The sequence below is a fragment of the Callorhinus ursinus genome, unplaced genomic scaffold, assembly GCF_003265705.2.
Source record: "Callorhinus ursinus isolate GAN/ISIS: 27379988/994484 unplaced genomic scaffold, GSC_fseal_2.0 scaffold4, whole genome shotgun sequence".
Classification (NCBI taxonomy): domain Eukaryota; kingdom Metazoa; phylum Chordata; class Mammalia; order Carnivora; family Otariidae; genus Callorhinus; species Callorhinus ursinus.
Window position 1 is genome coordinate 32918493 of NW_027397066.1, and position 6461 is coordinate 32924953.

Consider the following 6461-nt stretch of genomic DNA (forward strand, 5'->3'; position numbering starts at 1 on the left):
ATAGACTTATCCAGAGACTAAAGAAAGTTAAGCAGGGAATCTGCAGAAAAGTTAATATGAGCTGTTTCACCTTTTTTTTTTTTTTTTTTGTAGGCGTGGAGCCCAACACAGGGCTTGAACTCATGACCCTGGGATCAAGACCTGAGCTGAGATCAAGAGTCGAATACTTAACCAACTGAACCACCCAGGTGCCCCAAGAACTGTTTCACCTTCTAATCATACTTAAGATTTATCATGATTTTCAGGGGATAGGAAGTTTCCTGTTAATTGAATTCTTTGACAAATTGAAACTTAACCAGAAAATTCCTTTTCTGTCCACTCCATTGAAAATATTTCTAAAATATATCAGTTATCTTTTCAGTCTTTAGAAAGCACAGGATAGGGAACATAATGGGGAATCTTTGGTGTTTGAACGTACCCCAAATGCCTCAGGGCTGTCAATCTGAAAGCCACTTTAAATTTCAAAACTGTAAGTATAGAATCAGGGATTGATTTGAGCCAAACACATACTGAGGCTAGAACTTTCCATGGAAGTTAGTTTCATCTCTATGTGTATTTTCAAAAATACAATGGGGAGAGGCCAGTTGAGAACCTTTGGGTTTTGATACATTTAACTACTTAGCACTTACTATCTGGCAGAAAAATGTTGAGGATGCAGAGGTGACAAGATATTGTTCCTGAATTCAACAGGTGGTTTAGTTTTCTTGTGTTTTTATTACTATATTTTCATGTATTTGTGCTATCTTAACTCTCTAATTTGGAAACCAGAAGTCTGGATAGAAGATAATGGACTTGGGATGATGGTGGGGAAATAAGAATTTTCTTAGGTGTGAGCAAGGAGAAAATGTTAACCTTGGCTCTCTCTTGTTAATGAGGTTATGGGATAGGCTTTTCTCTTTCTTCATACTTTCATGTACTTTCCAAACTTTCTGAAAAAAGTTTGTTCAGAAAAAAATGGTTCCAAGATATTTAAAATTGGAAAACAAATTTATTTTTAAAATGTTACAGACAAAATCTATATCTAATGAGATAAAATACCTAAAGTACTTAGCACAGTCCCTAGCACCTAGTAGGGGCTTAATAAATATTGGCTACAATTGTTGATATTATTATCATTATTGCCGTTTGTTCTCTTTGGTTGCAAGGAACAAAGGAAATTAAAACTGGCTTTAGCAAGAGATAGATTGGTAGGTAGGTAGGTAGGCAGATAGATAGATAGATATACTAGGTAATATCTCAGGGAACCCAAGAGCAAAAATTACAGCTATGCCTCAAGAAAGGAATGGAAGTAAGAACTGAAAAACCATCAGGATGCAGTCTGCTTCCTTCTGAACACCTGCTTCATTCTTTGCTGTTTGAAGAGACCCCCTTCTTTGCTTTTCAGTTCACATAGCACGCAGAAGAGAACCACCCCTCATCTTCTGACTCTAGATCTCCTTCATCTTAGATCAGTCTAGACTAAACTAGAATTTCTTAGTCCAAATCCCAAATGCTAAAGACAACAGATTTAATTGTTTCCTTTTTCCCATAGCATTTATCAAGTATATACTAAATAATTTATTTATTATGTTTATTGTTTATGATCTGTCTCTCCAGGTGCCCATGTGGTCTAATCAGTTGAGGCCAGATGGGCAGGATCATGTCCAAAATGTACCTCTAGATGAGCCACTGCTAATGAATTGGGAGTCCAGTAGTAATTTCTAGGGTTAAGGAAGGATTACTGGGTCATGAACCAGGGATATCCTCTAAAAGATCTCCACCAAAGTGTTTTTTCTCTCTTAAAGTAGTACCAAAGCAATGGTCTTTGTATTTACACACACACACACAGAGTTCCCAATGTACCCACCAATGTGTAAAAAAAAAAAAAAAAACTCCATTAGCAATGAATTTAATTATTTAAATGTAATTTTTGACTTCTTTAATCTTAAAAATTGAATCTATTATTCACATTTTAATAAATAATACTTAATACATATTAATAAATTTAAAATTTATAACCCAGTATCTTTTTTTCCCATAAAATGGAACAGAAAACTATTATTACAGGAAACTCCATTTCTGTACCCTGATCTGCATTCCTGTTTCGCTCACTGTTATTGTGGCTGGACAGACATTCTTTTCCTCTCTGTATGCCATTCCCTTACTGGGGCATAGCACATACCATAGGGAACAGAAGGGCATTTGGCAATGTGCCTGAATGCCAAGGAAGGGACCAAGACCCTTTTAGAATATTAACACACTGGGGGAGGTCAGTTTTGTAATGTGAAAAATTTGATTGTATGTACTCCACTAATAGGATCTGACACACCCTGGGTGTCATCTAAAGTAGAATAGAGCTCACAGCCTGTGCCAGAGGTGAAAAGAGATAGGATCCTGGGGAAAGGATGCAGGTGTCCTGGAGAGAAAAGAAAAGAAAGGGAAGGACCAAAGGTGAGGATGCTTTTTCTTTGCTGGCAGTGAAAGGGATAGCCAAATAGGGCAGCAGGGTGGGCCTGTATGGCAGGACCCCTGCCTGTTGATAGTTGGGGAGGCTGATATGAAAAGAGTAGAGGAACCCTTTCCAAACCGCTATTCCCTTGTGACTCTGAGTTAGGAGATCCAACACTAACTTGAAGCAAGGCACTATTTTGTACATTCTGCTACAATATAAGTTGTGTGAGCTCAGGGATCTTTTTTGTTGTTGTTGTTCACAGCTGTGTGCCAAACACCTAGAATAGCGCCTGGCACATATAGGCACTCAAAAAATATTAGTTCAATTGACTCAAAACATCTTGGACTATGTGTATCTGTGTGACTGGCTAACAGTATGGTTGTTTAATATTGGATGTACCTCTCCCGCTTTCCCTATTCGAGGCATAGTTCTGGTGTTTCATTAGAAATGAGCTGGGGTTGCCTGGCTGGCTCAGTCAGTAGAACATGTGACTCTTGATCTTGGGGTTGTGAGTTCGAGCCCCACATTGGGGGTAGAGATTGCTTTAAAAAATAAAAAAAAATTAAAACTTCCCTAAAAAAAATGAAGTAGTACATTTGTCAAGTGATGTACTAAGGAGAGGAGGGGGAGAAGGAGATACTTTACTACCAGTTGTATTAGACTTTCACTGCTATTATCCCTGACTCCATTCCAGATATAGGAGAAATTAGGGTCAACAATGGAGTAGAACTGGATTTTTCCAATATTACTTAAAGTTTTTTAAATATAGAAAAAAATTAAATATAGAATCTGCTGCTCTATTTTTTCCCTCTTTACAGCATTTATCAATCATGTCAACTCTTGAAATGGATTGGCTTGGCCTAGGACCCAGGAGAAATAGGAGCGTGTTATATACTAACTTTAAAAAAAGGTTTTAATAAAAATACCATAGCTTTAATTGTGCCTAACAATATAGCAATTCGTGTAAATAAGTAGCTTCTTACCACATTTGAACATAGAACTACATAGGCAGGATCCAGGGGTGTTTTATTATTCAGTCAACTGAACTGTTTTAAGATATGAGGCTGTCACTCTGGCTTTTGAACTCTAAGAAGTTTTAGAGTGGAGTTTTGGAAAGTTTTCCAATGAAATTTCCTTGGCCAAGGAAATTGGCCTTGGAATGACTTATAAGTTTATTCAATGAAATAGTTATTTTAGTGTTTATTCATAATGCACCCCTCAACTGACTCCCACCAAAGGATGAGAGACATGGTCCATGGAGGACTTGGCTGGAAAAAAATCATCTCTTACTGTATATACCAAGGGTTCATTACTGAGTCAGATGTGTCAGTCCTGGCTGTGCTCTTACGATAAACTTTCTCACCAGGAGCTTCTTCCACTTTCTTGCAAATAGGATTCTTTTAGCTTTTCCCACTAGTTGACTAGGTATCTCCACATGCATATATATATATATAGTGGACAAAACTTGGACTGAGGCTGGGAGCCCATCATCATCATCGTCTTACCTCTGTGTAATTCTTTGTAGTTTAAAAAGTACTTTCACATCCAGTATATTGTTTAATGCTATCAACAACCCAGTGAGGTAGGCAGAGATGGATTTACCATGAAGCCAATGAAGTTCAAGTTTCAGCACCCTCTGGGAAGGATCTTCACAGAGTCACACAGTTATAAGATTTTGTAAAATTAGGAAAATTTTCTTTTAAAGACTTTATTTGTCACAGAGACAGAGACAGAGAGAACACAAGCAGGGGGACTGGCAGGCAGAGGGAGAAGCAGGCTCCCCACTGAGCAGGGAGCCGGATGTGGGACTCAATTCCAGGACCCCGGGATCATGACCTGAGCTGAAGGCAGGTGCTCAACCGACTGAGCCACCCAGGCACCCCAAATTCAGAAAATTTTTAACATTAGATTAAGACTACTTTCACTCTCCACTCTGACTACCCTCCTTAGCACCTCCCTCATGTTGGGAGGCCCTGGCATGTCCTTAGGCATTTTTGGAATCCAGCTGAGTTTGGATACATTTAGTTTGGATTTAGTGGAATGTAGTTATGCTGTTTGAAATCACTTTTGTGCCAAGTTATTGCCAGTTGTCTCAATGTAGGAAAGGTTTCCAGGAGCTCTTCTACTGCAAACTATTAACGAATGTTGACAATGCAGAGTATTTAAGGTTTGTCACTGCACAAGCCATCTTCAGATGCCTTGCAATCTCGTACCTCATACATGAAAGAAACTTGACGGGGATTTCCCAAATGTAACAACAATCCTAAAACTTTGTATGACCTTACCAGAACAAACTGTGGAGCCAAAATAAATGTTTTAAAACTAGCACTAGGAAAAAAAAACTTGAATAACCAAATTAGAGAGAAGACTACATTACTTTTCATTCACTATATAGAAAAAATATTACAAACATGATGAGCATCAGGTGATGTAAGGAATTACTGAATCACTATATTGTACACCTGAAGCTAACACTAGATGTTAACTAACTGGAATTAAAATAAAAACTTTCTTAAAAAAGAAAATAATATTATTAAACCATTGTCATATAAAAAGATCAGGGCGCCTGGGTGGCTCAGTTGTTAAGCAGCTACCTTCAGCTCAGGTCATGATCCCAGGGTCCTGGGATGGAGCCTGGCATGGGGCTCCCTGCTCAGCGGGCAAGCCTGCTTCTCCCTCTCCCACTCCCCCTGCCTGTGTTCCCTCTCTCGCTGTGTTTCTCTCTGTCAAATAAATAAATAAAATCTTTAAAAGAAAAAAGGTTGTCAAAGATCAGAGAGTTTTTGGAAAATGAGAATATGGAAATATGGAGATATTCATTCTTTTGGCTATTTAATCCACAAATATTTATGATTTGCCTACTACATTTTCTTTTCTTTTTTAAGATTGTATTTATTTATTTGAAAGAGAGAGCGCGCGCACATGCGCATGAGCGGTGGCAGGGCAGAGGGAGAGGGAGAAGCAGACTCCCCTGCCCAGCAGGGAGTCCGACATAGGGCTCCTTCCCAGGACCCTGGGTTCATGACCTGAGCCAAAGGCAGACGCTCAACTGACCCAGCCATACAGGCACCCCTACATTTTCAAGGATGGTGATAGGGGCTGGGAATAGAACAGTGAACAGACAGAAATAGTCCCTGATGTTGAGATAGTCATAGTTGAAGGTGGAGAAACCCCCTAACAAGTAATAATACCATTAATTGTTTATTTGTAATTAGGATAATTGTGGAAGAGAGAAGTACCAGATGTTCTGAAAGCTAATCTAAGTCTGGGTTTAGGGTAGTTTTCCTTGGGGGGAAAAAAAAGAATATGTAAACTGTAGGATTTAGTTTGGATTTAGAGGAATGTATTTATGTAGTTATGTAGTCTGAAATCAGTTTTGCGCTAGGTTGTTGCCATTTGTCTCAGGGTAGGAATGGAAGACAGAATGTCTCAATGTAGGGGAAGACAGAATATCCTACTCGGGGAAGAATAGGAACAAAGACTCTGAGGTGGAAAGGTACAGTACTTGTTGACTTCAAAGAACCAAAAGAATGCCAGTGTAGCTAGCTTGTCATAAACAGTGGGGAAGGTGGTGAATGAATCTAACAGATTAGTTTGCCTGTTCTAAGACTTCACGTAAATGAAGTGATGTATATAGAAAGCATATAACATATATGCTTTCGTATAAGGCTTCTTTAACTCAGCATGATGTTTTTAAATTTAATCCATGCTGTCACATATATTTGTAGGTATTTGTTGCTGAATTACTCTGTTATACGGATATACTACAACTTATCCATTCACCTGTTGATAGACTGAGTTCTTTATAGGTTTCAGCCATTAAGAAGAGAGCTGCTCTGAACATTTTTGTATAAGAGATGTGGTATTTTTAGTCCACTGTTTTTCCCACTTCACTGCAGTATAGACACAAGAATATGCTGTGTGTTGCCCAAAAGTGGTTTGTTTTTTTTTTTAAGATTTTATTTATTTGAGAGGGAGAGAGCAGGAGCAGTGGGGAGGAGCAGAGGGAGAGGGAGAAGCAGGCTCCACA